At 46.2% G+C, this 14,364-nt stretch overlaps 1 protein-coding gene across 1 annotated transcript in view; it reads right to left on the reverse strand.

Annotated features, from left to right (window-relative positions):
• The window catches only part of LOC149443040 (uncharacterized), a 130,628-nt gene that overhangs the window by 92,556 nt on the left and 23,708 nt on the right, over positions 1 to 14,364 (reverse strand). The gene's annotated exons all lie outside the window — the stretch shown is intronic.

Below are 14,364 nucleotides of genomic sequence, written 5' to 3' on the forward strand. Positions count from 1 at the left end.
GAACAATTTTTTGGTTTAGGGCACCACCAACCCCCAAGTTTAACAAGAGCATGGCATTTCAATTCTTTTAACCATTTATCTATAATTGTTAACAGTTTATAAGTGCAGGGCACATGCCTGCACCCAGCAAAAGTAGGTGTGAGGGGATACAGTGTTCAGGCACCATCAACACCCAAGACAAAATTTTTCTGCACCTGTATAACAGGTGCATATACTTAGACTTTTTAGAGCCGGGTCCAATCCTGCACTCATCAAGAATAACTCTGAAGGGTTACGGTGTCAGTCCTGCTGTAGCAGGTTCTATACATTGTACAGATGTGCAACTTTGCACGTAGTTTAAGGGGACCCCCCCAAGGCATGATATTTAAAGGAATATTTATTTATTTTTTTATTTTAAGCAAAGAAAAATGACTGCCCCTTTAAAATTGTACTATTTTAATTTTTTTTCCCCACTGATTCATGTCCCTCGGGGCAGCACCCGAATCCCCATATCACTTTATGGCCAATACCTTACATATAAGCCATCAAAATGGGCACTTTTGAATTTGCAAGTTCGAGTCCCATAGACTTGCATTAGGATTGATGTTTGCGGAAAACCTTTGGTCTGTTCAAATGTTCTACCATGAACCGAACCGGGGGTGTTCAGCCCATCACTAGTCTTAAACTAGAAGTGCAGAGAGAGCACACAGAGCAGATCACACAAAAACGACATATGGGGGTTTATTGGGGAATGTGAGGACACAGTACAGATAACAAGACACAGCACAACAAAATAGTCCACCGGGTAGCAATGTAATACCACATAGATAGTCCATGTAGGATGGCCAAGCAAAATGGACAACCAGTACACCAGGCCACCGGGCAGTATGGCAAGGGGAATGTACCCAGCCCACAGGGCACGGATTTGGACAGACCAGAGTATAGTGTAGCAGTGGGTAAGTCCAGCACACAATGCAGTGATCCAGGCGGACCAGGGTAGGATGTAGCAAGGGTCAAATCCAGCAGACTTGGCAGGGATCCGGGAAGACAAGTGGATGAGTCCAGCACAGGGCAGGCATCCGGGTGGACATGTGGTTGAGTCCAGCACAGGGCAGGCATCCAGGCAGACAAGGAGCTAAGTCAACACAGGATAGAGAACTGGGCAGCAATTGGATCCAGCAGGCACTTACTCCAGAGTCCAGTACCACAGTTCGGGCACAATGAGGGATGAGCAGAAATAGACAGAGCATGGGTTCAAGGATTCACCAGTCAACAGTGGCTCCAACTTAGGATGTCCAGGCAGTAAGTCAGGGAAACAGATAGTCTGGTGGGTAGAGGTTCTTCATATGCACATCACGGGTCCTCGGAAGGTTGTGTGTCTTGCTGCAGTATCCGGATCACACAGACAGAAGTTTCTGGAAGATCAGAGAGTAGAGCAGAGTCCCAGTGTCCAGGAAGCTATCTGTCTCAGCAATTCTGTGCACCAGAACCTCTTTCTAGTACGACATGCAGCCCTCAGTCCTGTGTGTCCATCACAGAAGTAATCTCAGAAACGTCTGACCCTTTCTGCCAGCATAGGGTTATTATATTGTCCTTTGAATTCAGCCAAACCTTAAGCATCCAAACCTGCTGCTGGCCCATCTGGCTTTATCCAGCTACAGGACACAATGCTGCCCTCCGCTACAACCCCTGCCCCTTCCAAACATAGGATGGTCCAGCAAATTGAGGAACTGGTACACCAGGCTACCAGATGGTATGGCAAGGGGAATGTTCCCAGCCCAATGGCTGAGCATAGCAGCTGTTCATTGCAGTGTGAACCTGGCCTTAGAATTTTGGAACTGTTCCCCTCCTTACTTCATGCTTCATGTTTTTTCTTTGATTCTGCACAGGTCCTTAGATCTCCAGATAGTCAAGCCCTGCTGTTACAAAGCCTGATATTTCCAGCCTTATGGGCCCTGATTCACTAAGACGTGAGTCTACCAGCAGACTCTGAACATTCAGGCAGACTCAGTTAAATCAATGAAGACCTGTCAGTCCTCTGAGCGGCGTCTAGCAATCTCATTGACTAACGTCTACTTTGCAATTAGTAAATGTGGAATCGCATCTGGCACATTTTTAGGTGCAATACCGGATATGTTCGCTAGATGGCGCACAAGCGCGGGCATGGTAGCATTGGCGCTTTCCTGTTAGCAAAAGAGAATATTTAGAATATAACATAATTAGTACACCTATATTATTATTAAACATTTTCACACTTATATCTCAAATAATTTGGATAGTTCTAATTTCCCAATATAATGATATATCTTCCTTCTCTGTAATCATGTAACTATTCTATGTTAAAGTCAAGTGCAGCGCTATAAATGCATATGATCAATAATGAACGCATGTAAAAACCAAAAAGTGCAAATAATTGCAATAATGACGTAAAATGGTAAATGGTGCTAAAATAAGTTCATAGAATCATTCCTGAATAATGGAATGTCCTTCATGTCAGAGTACCAACTCAGAGAGTGCCTATGAATGGCACGTGTGGTCTCTCCGTGACGGACAGTAGTGCATGAACTCGTGAAAGGTAAACCACCCTTGGGACTGGTCTACACTCAGCAGAACAAAAGAATTAATGTGCATGGGTTATACACATCACACATCTGGGGGTGCAGCGATATGCTGGCAGCTATGGGTTAGTCATCCAGCTCCAGCCATCCATCCATCAGGGTGGGTGCCCAAATGGTCCTGGGGAGGAATTAGCTCAGCCACAGGACCCAGAAAGGTGCTTAATAGTGTAGTACACTGTCACAGGGGTGGATGACCTTTCACCAGTTCATGCACTACTGTTCGTGGTTATATTTATCTTGTGCAATACCATTTTAGTAGTCTATATCATTTGACCAGCGCTCACTCTATCATTTTTAAACAATGTAACTATTCTACATTGTAGCTCAAACTGTGTCTCCCACAGTGGTTTAGTGGTTAGAGCTCAGAACTTACAGCACTTGGGTCATGGGTTCTAATCCCAGTCATGGCTATGTCCCAGTTTGCATGCTTTCCCTGTATGGATGTGTTTCTGCCAACACTCAAAAGACATGTTGTTAGGTTCATTGGGCCTGCATAAATGTTAAAAAATAACATTTATGAATGTTAACAAAATGGAGATCAATTTTCTGGGTTGTGTCAGCGCCACGAATATTGATCAATCAATTATGATTTTGCCTAATGACTAGAAAGTGGATGAATGTTACCTGAGTCCTGTTCTTCCACCAATTTGGAAATGTGCAAGTTCCATGCTGTGTATATTTCATTGTAACTTTTTTCTCTTCTTTTAAATCTGTCTCCTTATACAACTTAACCCCCTCCCCCACCCCATCATCACCTGTCCCATATGCAAATCTATGGATCACCGCCCCACTCTTTTTAACTATTTACTGATTAAGTGAATGTGTCTCATTTTCTATCAGCTACAGCTCAGATCTCACATTATTATACAATTGCTGATTGTATCTCAGCAATAGTCTGTTTGAATTCACAATTCCTGGTCAGTCCTGTTCCCTTACCTCTAATAATCTTTAGGACCAGTTCACACTACATGTGTTTCAGTTGCTTTTTCGGCATCACAAACGCACAGAAAGAAGGTTATATGGTTGTCAATGTCATAGTTCACATCAGCGCTTGCATTTTCAGTGCATTGCAGGTGCTGTAAACAAAGTTGACCACGCTGCATTGTTTCTGCACAGAACTGTACTGGAACACATTGAAATGCCCTTGAATGTACTAAAATGCACACGTCCCTAATTAAATTGAATAAAACGAAAGTAGAAAAAACTAACTGGAAGGGATACAAAAATGCAATGCAACGTGTCCAAAACACATCCAAAATGTATTGGAACACACTAAACATGCATGCCAAAAGGGCATGAAAAAAAATGCATCAGGAACGCATCTAGACTGTTTCTATAGTGTGAACTGGCCCTTGGGACTTGTTCACACCATTGGTGGTGCAGAAATGCATGCAAGAACACACATTTTCCAGCACAGCAAAGAAATGCAATGCCCTCTGTAGATGTGCACAGGTACTATAATGAAAACGTAATTGCACCTCCACACGTCTATTAAAAACAGCCCCATTCACAGCCACAAAAACACATGGCCCCACACTACTGTGCGGTTAGGTGCAACACACTTTGAAAATAACATGCCTGCAGTATTGTGGCATGTTTCCACATGTTAAGCAGCCCATTGAATTCAATGGGCTGAGGACAAAAAAAACACAAAATGCCCCATTTACACAGGTTCCTTGGCCTGTACAACACTGTTTATGTGGCTGGAGCCACCTATTACACTATGGGGACACAGCAGCTGTATGAACACAGGTTGTCATCTGACAGGTATGAAGGCGTGGGGAAGTGGCCCTGAATGCTCACTGTGTGTGTTCAGGGCTGCACACCTGCAACCATATGCTTGTCAAATTAGGATCTGCAGCATTCACATAGTGTAACATAGGTTGCATGCTAATGGCGACAGCCACAAAAACCAAACACTGATTCCCACTCTACAGGCCACAGCACCCATGTGAATGAGCCCTCAATTACACAACATTTTATTTATTAACTCAGTACAGTTTTATCATTTGGATTCAACAGGAATTTGTGATTGTGTCCATGAAGAAAATGTGTATTGTTACCATATATATAATTTGGATATTTTCTCTGGTGGTGGGGGCCTGTCAGGTATGCTGTATGGGGCCCCGTGATATCTAACAGTGGCCCTGGGTGTATGCTTGTGTCTGTCCCACCTGTATAGTTAGGAAGAACAATAAGTTCTTCTATGGAGTATCTTGAACCTCTGCTATGTACCTCAATGCATCTAGGGATCGGCCACGTTTTCCTATGAAAAATAACAAAATTGGTTGTAATGTTTCCCCTGAAGCAAGCGTGAACTGACCCCTTCATATTATAAAGCAGACCAAATTGGCATTTTCCACAATTATGCATAGGCCAGATCTGTGTGCCCAGATAGGACCTCCCAGTGACCATTCTATGGACAAGGTACACCTTTCTGTATGCCTGATCTTTATTGAGCTGCAATGGGCAGAAATATTTGGAAACAAACCACATGAGCTCAAGTATCCAAACGTGAATGTTCCTTCATAGCAAGCCTCCATGATGTACTGTATGGGCCTGGCCCACTCCAAATGAATGCATTGTTCTGGTAGGTCCTCCTATGACAGACTTTAGCTACTTGTGGAGGACATTGCACTGACTTTTCCTCAGATTGCATATTATCTGGCCATCTGAAGTCTCGGGAATACAATCAAGAGGATCTGACACTTTTTTAAGGTAACAAAAAATAGTCTTTAATTGACTCAACATAAAAATAAGCCAACATGGCTAAAACATATCTTGAAAATATGGGGACTCTGATATCCGGCGACAGTCCGTTCACCAACGAGAAGCAATTCTGCACCCCTAAAACCAACACAGAGGAAAGGGATGGTCAAATTGCTGTGCTGCTTCCAAACCACCTCTGGCATGCCAGGGTCTTCATGAAGGTCCTCGATGCCAATTCTTGCCTGGGGCCACAAAATATCCACTGGCCACAAGTGAAGGTGAGTGGAGGACGTGAAGGTGGATTTCTACCAGCTTCTTGTTCAAACAATTTTATTAACAATAAACGGGGATGACACAAACAAGGAGACATTGTTAATACATATTAGGCATTGATGTGACAGTAGGATACAATAAAATGAATGAGGGTCAAGGCATTAACGCCTATACATTTCTAACGGAAACCGGTAAATAGAAATCAATGACAGAATGCAAGATGGTATCAGTCAATCATGGTAATGTCTCCCAAGTGCATTAAAGAAATAGGGGGAATTCTGGAGGGGGTCAGAGAGGGGCGGAAGGGGGGGAGGAGGGGAAGAAGAACAACAACCATGTCTCCATGAATATTCATCAAGTTCACAACAGTCTCTATGCGCTACGCACGAGGGGTTATGTACCATATCCTTGTCGTACAGTACTGAACTCAAGGGAGAAGCAGTGACTCATGAAAGTTAGACGGAAGGAAATGCTCTACCCAAGGGCTCCATATGCGCAGGAATTTAGGGATCGTGTCAAGAACTGTGGCTTCCACCTTTGCGTGTATCATGGCTTGATTTATTCTGGTTTTGACAGCCGCGACACTAAGAGTAGGGGATTTCCAAGACTTTGCTATAACCTGTTTAGCCGCTGTCGTGACTTGCATAAACAGCTTAAATTGCGAGCTGGAGATGCCAGGGGGGCATTGGTTGAGTAGGGCTGTCGTTGGGTCTGGCTGTATAGTGATAGTGCTAAATGTAGATATCATGGTAAAAATTTCATCCCAAAAGGTTCGGGCTACAGGACAGTCCCACCACATATGGTAATGTGTTCCTGGGTCTGTACAGCCTCTGAAACAGTTGGGCGAGTAATTAGGGGTCAATTTTGCGATTCTTGCTGGGACCAAGTACCAGCGGGTTAAAACTTTATAATTCGTTTCCAATGCTACAACATTCTGCGAAGACGATTTTGTGTTGGCCCAAATGTGGTCCCAATCAGACGGGTCGAATTTCTTACCTAGATCCACTTCCCATTTATGGGTGTATAGAGGGGGGGACGTGGTGGTCGAAGTGGCGAAGAGTGAGTATAAGCAGGAGATAAGCCCACGTCTATGAGGGTCTTTGCAACACGCTCGTTCAAAGAGAGACATGGCATCTGGCCGATTGGTTATTGTAGCGTAGGGGGCATAGAAGTGTTGTAGCTGCAAGTATCTAAATATCTCAGAGGCCGGGAGGCTATGCGTTTCCCGCAGCGAGGCAAAGGATTTAAACTTATTCCTCTGTAGGAAGTGATGCATACGGAGCAAATTAGCAGAGGACCAGGCTTTGAATAAACGGGGTGTCTGCCACGCCGGGGGAAAAACTGGGTTTCGTAGAAACGAGAGCATAGGATTATGTAGTGATTGGAGGAGGTAACGGGTTTTCAATTTATCCCATAAGGATAAAAAATGAGAAGTGATGGGGTTGGTTATAGAGCGGCGGTCTATCGGCCTCAACCAGAGTAGGTTAGCGGTGGATAGGGGATCGCATTCTATTGATTCAAGCGCAACCCATTGAGGGATTTCAAAGGTTGCATGATACTTAGGTAATTGGGCTAAATGCGCTGCTTGATAATATTTGCTGATGTCGGGTAGGCCTAGACCTCCAGCGAGCTTAGGGCGGTATAGGGTGGAGCGGGGTAAACGAGGGCGAGTATTGCCCCATACATAGGAAAAGATGCGACGCTGCAGTGTGCAGAGGTAATGAGGGGGGACTGGGACTGGAAGGACTCTAAACAGATATAGAATTTTTGGGAGGATTGACATCTTGATAACTGCTATTCTGCCTAGCCATGCGAGGGGGAGGGAAGACCATTTGGACATAAGGGCAGAGAGATGGTTTAGCATCGGAAGATAGTTAGCTGCGTAAAGGTCTGATAATCTAGGAGTCAGTTTGATTCCCAAGAAAGGGATATGACACTGTGACCAAGGGAATGGTAAAATCTGTTTCAGATGCGTCAACTCTTTAGGGGGGAGAGAAATGTTAAGTGCTGTAGATTTATTCGGGTTTATTATTAGACCAGAAAGCGCGCCAAACGCCTCGAGAAGTCGGAGTAGGGAGGGTGAAGAAGTCAATGGTGACGTGAGAAAGAGCAAGACGTCATCCGCAAAGAGACATAGCTTATGGTGTGTGCCCCCAATTTTGAGTCCCCTGACATCCGGATTAGCTCTAATTAAGAGGGCTAGGGGCTCTATAGCCAGAGCAAAGAGCAAGGGAGACAGAGGGCAGCCCTGTCTCGTGCCTCTGGAGATCGGGAACTGAGCTGACCTGTGCCCCAGATACCTAATTCTGGCCGAAGGTTCTCGATACAGCGAGAAGATCCAGGTTAAGAAATGTGGGCCTAAACCCCGCCGACGCAAAATATAATCGAGGTATGGCCATGAGACTGTATCAAATGCTTTCCGTATATCTAGGGACAGGAAATATGCGGGAATATTACGGGATCTTGCTAAGTTTGCCAAAAGGGATGCACGTCTGATGTTATCTCCCGCTTGTCTAGTCGGGATAAAGCCCACTTGGTCATTATGAATTAAAGAGCCAATATACAGGTTAAGACGTGAAGAAAGGACTTTTGCTAGCAGTTTGATGTCAATGTTAAGGAGAGAGATTGGCCTATAGTTGGACCACTGCGTGTCATCAGAATTCGGCTTTGGGATCATTGAAATGTTCGCTTGCACTGTTTCATGATTGAAGGTTTGGCCAGATAGTAAAGCGTTAAAAGCATTAGTGAGGATAGGTGTAAGGAGATGAGCAAATTTTTCATAGTAAGTGGCTGAGAAGCCATCTGGCCCTGGGCGTTTACGTAGCTTTAGACTTTTAATAGCGTCTAAGGTTTCAGCTTGGGAGATGGGTCTTTCAAGTGCTGCTAACTGGCACTCTGAGAGTTTCGGGAAAGAAATGGAAGTTAAAAGGGTATCAGCCTGTGTAGGGTCGAAAGGTGTGGAAGAGGAGTAAAGTTGTGACAAGTGTTTATGGAACGTCCGTAGGATGTGTTCCGGGTTGCTAGTGAGGTTGCCAGAGGAGGTGCGTATCCTGATAGGTTTAGTGAGCTGGTCGAGCCTGCGAAGTGAAAGAGCCAGGAATGTGTTGGGTTTATTTGCCCTAGTATAGTATTTGTGCCTAGATCTACGGAGTGAGAGTTCCGCTTGGTCTGTGAGAAAGAGATCTAGGGCTAATCTAGATCGCTCCAGGGTTTCATGATTGGCAGGCGTAGGAGCCGCCTGGAAGGCTTGATGAGAACGATCATAAGTTTGCTCCAGTAGAAGACGTTGTTGCCTTTTGGTTTTATTTAAGAAGGATGCTTTGCTAATGCAAAACCCTCGCAATACCGGCTTGTGTGCTTCCCATAACAGGAGAGGGGAGATATCAGGTGATTGATTGAGAGAGAAGTAGTCTTTAAGGGCTGCTTCTATTTCTAGACAGTGAGCTGGGTTTACAAGCAGGTTATCATTAATGATCCAAGAGGATTCAGCGGGGGATGGAGCCAAAGAGGCCATAGATGTGAACACGGCGCAATGGTCAGACCAGGGAATGGGAATTATTTCAAAGGTCAAAAACCGAGGGGAAGAGGCAGTGGTGACAAAAATATGATCTATCCTAGAGAATGACCGGTGGGGGTGAGAATAGAAGGTGTATTGGCGTTTGGTCGGGTTAAGTTCTCGCCATGAGTCTATCAAAGAATAACGTTGTAGTATGGATTGGAAGGTTTGTTTAGAAGCAGGGATAGGAGATAGTTGAGGAGATTTGTCGAGAAAGGGATATATTACATTGTTAGAATCTCCGCTAACAATTAAAGTTCCGCGTTTATGATGGTCTATAACCGAGAGTATGTGTGAAAGGAATGGTAAAGGATCTTGGTTTGGGGCGTAGTATGCAACAATGGTGACATCTACATCGAGGAGTTGCCCTACTAACAGGAGGTAACGACCTTCTGGGTCTTTGATTTCGGTGCATGGCACGAAAGGTGTTGTTCGATGGAAGGCGATCAGTACCCCCCTTCGTTTGGCTGTGGCAGAGGCCGTGTAGACCTGAGGATATCGAGCACCAAAAAACTTAGGAGTGGAGTTGGAAGTGAAGTGTGTTTCCTGAAGACAGACCACGTGGGCTTTAAGTGTAGCAAAGGTTCGGAAAGCTTTATTACGTTTCTGCGGGATATTGAGGCCCTGAACATTCAGGGTAAGGACATTTAACGAGCCCATGGGGAAAGCGTATAATGGATTGGATAGCATGGCACCACCGCCCAGGGTGAAGCCTGACAATTACTGCGGAGGATAGGATTGTTGCGGAGTATGTTAAGCAAAGTCATGGAGTCATGTTGGAGGGAGGGAAGAGGGGTAGGAGAGAGGTAACAGGAAAGAAAGGGTGTAAGAGGCCATTTAAGGCCTAAAAGGTGGGCTCCCAAGGACACCCTGAGTCAGGGTGGGCTAGGGAGCAGTAGTAGCCCAAGTGTTATTAAATAACCAATAACACAGGGGCTAAGGTGGAGTGTGCAGGTACACGGACCGTAAGGATGACAGCAATGTGATTACCAAATGGTGGCAAGGTCCCGGCAGAAAAAACAGGTATATTAAAAAGAGAAAAACATCCGATAAAATCAGGGAATCCCGGACTCAGACGGCACTAGTGGTGCTAGTGAAACCTCATGGGTGTAGGGGTATGGCATCGCATGCCGTCAAAGCCTAGGCTCCCAGATGTAAACTATTATAAAACCCAGGAGGGGGGGTTGCAGAACAGACCTCATGTTGTGAGGCAACCAGGATTTAACATGTAGAGGGAGAGAGAATACTAACGGTGCTAACTGTAGTGACAATCAAAAGAGTATATCGCATGGTGTGTGCAATAAAAAATAAGGAGGGGAAAAAAAAAGGGATAAACATGGGACAGAGTTCAGTCCATGGTGTCTTGTGAGGTTAGGCCCGGAGACGAAAAACGCCCTCTCTTGTGGAAGTTGGATTGACCGTCAGTTGCACGCGTGGGGAAGGACTTCCGTGGCGAGCTGGATGTGGACCTCCGCTTGGCGCTCTCTGAAGGCGTCGCTGGGGGATGTAGCTGCAGGGTCCGCAGGGTGTCTATAAGGTCCTCAGGCGTCTTGCAGGTGTAATCTCGGGACTGGTGTCGGAATCGCACTGCAAAAGGGAAACCACCTATATTGTACTGCATGTTGTTGAAGTACTTGTAGGTGAGGTTTCATAGCCCTGCCTTTAGCGATGGTTGGGGGGCATAGATCCTGGAATAGTTGGTAGGTATGACCTTGGAACTGTAGAGATTCTGCGTTGCGGGCAGCTTGTAGAAGTTGCTCCTTGGTACGGAAAAAGTGAAGCTTGGCTATAATGTCACGTGGCGGACCGTCGTTGCGTCGTGGTGCTAACGCCCTGTGGACTCTATCCAATTCCAATCTATCGATTGGGATAGCTGGGGCAAGCTCTTGGAACAGAGCTGTTATTGTCGATTGTACATCAACGATCGTTTCCGTAAGGCCCCGGACACGTAGATTTGAGCGCCGTGCTCGGTTTTCAAAGTCCTCTAGCCGTGTCAATAAAGTTGCGTTTTCGTCACGCAGGAGATCAAGGTCATCTGTATGTGTCTGAAGTGAGACGTCAAGACCATCCACCCTCTGTTCTAGGTCCGCAGTGCGCAGTCCCAGTTCACGGATTTCCCTAGATAGTGTGGCAGTGATGCGGTCTGAGGTTTGCTTCAAAGCCTTGTGTAGCATTTTTTCAAAGCGTGATAACAGGTCTAGGGGTGTAAGGTCAGGCATCAGGGCTTGTGTAGGGACAGCTGGTTCAGGGTCAGACTCACCCTCAGACGTGCAGGGATGGCTGGGCTGCGGATCCTGCAGGGCTGCATATGCTCCTGCTGCCTGCTTGCTTCCACGTGCTGGGGCGGTGGCCATCTTTGTGGAGGCCTTTGCCAGGGCCTCCTTAATAGTTTTGGTGGATGGGGGGACCTGGTGCCGGGGTGCCCCTTTGACCATAGTGCCGCTTATATGGGGGGGGCTGTTATTCCAATCTCAGCCCCACTGATCTCTCTCTTCTCTCCCCTGGTTCTGTGTGAGAGGGTAGTGGTGGGCGGGCCTATGGATGGCTCGCTGCAGGGACGGAGTCCTCTGTCGGATTCCTCCGACTCACTGCAGAGAAACCGTCGCTGCCGAGGGCGGATCGGACCCCGGAAGGATCACCACGGGGACCGGGTCCCCTCCTGGTATATTGCGGGCCGGGACCCGCTGCTTCAAGGCGCTGTCACCCGACGGGGAGACGGAGCCTCAGCAGGACATGTCTTTCCCGCCGGCCGTGCATGCGCACTCAACCCACGACATTTCTTAAGAGGGTGAGGCTTCTTGTGAATAGGACACTGATGAGTAGGGTCTTTATCTCTGGCATCCACAATGCCTTGGTCAGTAGGTGAGGTTGTGGAGGGTGAGATGTCTGTCCTGTTAACAGATATTGCTCTACTACAGTCTCTACGTTTAGCTGCTGTGTTATCATACCTTGATGATGATGAGGATGAAGCAGGCAAGTTTGGTTCACTGAAGCTGAAGCTGGGATCGTTTCTCGTCCAGGCTTGATCACTAATGAACCTGCAAAACTATGAGAATGGAGGAAAGGATACGTTATAGTCTCTTTTGTACCTTGAGCCCTGTTGTGCCCATTTCTCTTGCAGGCCGTATGGCAGTTTAGACACCACTGGGTTGACACCATGAGCGGTGTCCAGGAAGCTTAGTCCAGATAGACGTGGGTCTGTCTTTGCCAACTCTAGCTCCATGAGGAGGTCACTTAGATCTTGGAGCTTGCGATAGTCTTTGTTTCCTATTTTTGGGAAGTTTTGCAGTCTCTTGAATAGAGCGCTCTCTATGGCTTCAGAGCTACCATAGGCTTGCTCAAGTCTTGCCCATGCAGCAACAAGACCTGCGTCTGGGTGGTCAACATGTACTGTTCTCAGTCTTTTAACATGATCTGCAGATTCTGGTCCCAGCCACTTGATGAGCAAATCAAGTTCTTCCTTAGTAGTAAGGTTGAGATCAGCAATAGCAGCCTTGAAGGTTGATCTCCAGGCCCTGTAGCTCTCTGGACAGTCGTCAAACCTTGAGAGGCTGGTGTTAATGAGCTCATGGCGAATCATATATCTGGCAAAGTCATTCAAGTCTGATCTCTCACTCTTTGGTGCCAAAGTAACTTGTGGAACCCCTTGGGTGTGAAAGTTCTCTGGTGATGTAGGGTGAGGTTTACCAGGGTAAAATGATGTTGCATGAGCGTTTAACTGTGGTGTAGTCTCGAAGGCTTGTGCTGGCTGTGGCTTGAGCTGCGACTTGTCACTGGAAGTCACCTTGTTGTTGGCAGGAGTTGATGTGGTTTGCTGCATAGATGTACTTGTGTTGTAGATTTGAAGAGGCTTAGGCATATGGAGCTGAGAGGTCTCTGTGTTGAGAGTCAGAACAGTGTTGTTAGTAGGAGGTACAGGAGATGACTCTGTATCTTCGCAAATGTTATGCTTTAATACATATTTACTGGTGCGTTCAACTGGATCTTCCAGTTCTGCTGGGATAAGACAGTCTGAATTACTACTTAGTCCCATTGCTTGTTCAAGGACTTTCAGCCTTGTTAGGGAAGCTGCTTCCTCCCCTTCCATCTGCAGAATCTTTATTTGGGAATCTGCCTCTGCTTGTTGAGAAGCCATTTGTGCTTGGAGAGCTTTGCTTTGAGCCTCCATCTCTGCTTGCTGAGCTATCATCTCTGCTTGCTGAGCTATCATCTCTGCTTGTTGAGCTACCTTGCGTGCTTCCATCTCTGCTTGTTGAGCTACCTTGCGTGCTTCCATCTCTGCTTGTTGAGAAGCCATTTGTGCTTGGAGAGCTTTGCTTTGAGCCTCCATCTCTGCTTGCTGAGCTATCATCTCTGCTTGCTGAGCTATCATCTCTGCTTGTTGAGCTACCTTGCGTGCTTCCATCTCTGCTTGCTGAGCTATCATCTCTGCTTGTTGAGCTTTGCTTTTAGCTTCCATCTCTGCTTGCTGAGCTATCTTGCGTGCTTCTATCTCTGCTTGCTGAGCTATCATCTGTGCTTGTTGAGCTATCTTGCGTGCTTCTACCTCTGCTTCCTTTCTGGTAAAAGAGCTTTGCGCCTTTTTTGATTCAGCATCAGCACGGGCCTCTATTAGCTTATCGCTTAACGTCGAACTTCTGGAGCGAGAGGATCTAGAAGAAAGTGCAGTGCGCTTGGTTGAGGTGGATCTGTGAGATCTTGTCTCCTGCAGTTGAGTAATGCGGAGTTCTGCTTTAAACTTAGCATTTTGCACTGCAAGATCCCTTTGTTGGTTTAGTGCATCAGTCCTGGTCAGTCCTGCTGAAGAATCCTTCATATTAAAGTCCTGCAAGAAAGCTGAGTATTTTACAGACAGCCGCTGGTAGCGTTCATACGCAGCAGATAGGCGATTTAGAGTCTCTTAATTCAGCTGGTTGATCATTAAAGTGTGACAAAACTGACATGCATTGTGAAGTTCGGTCCCAGAGGTCTGACAGATTACTGGAGAACTCATCTCTAGTGGCTTCATAGTTTTCCCTGAGTTTCTGTGTTGGTTTTATTGTACGTTTGGGTTTTACGCTCTGTTCGGGAATGTCTGCAGAATCTGCTCCCTGTACGTCTGCTGGTTCAGAGGAATGATGTATCTGCGTTGGTTCGGCCATAAAGGAGTGTTCAGAGCCTTGTCTAGACATTTTTTACTGTTCTGCAAATATTGGTACTGTCTCTTTAAGAAGACGAACAGCAGCTTAG

Source organism: Staurois parvus, unplaced genomic scaffold (assembly GCF_062004578.1).
Source record: "Staurois parvus isolate SC_StPar_1 unplaced genomic scaffold, SC_StPar_1.0 ptg000879l, whole genome shotgun sequence".
Classification (NCBI taxonomy): Eukaryota; Metazoa; Chordata; class Amphibia; order Anura; family Ranidae; genus Staurois; species Staurois parvus.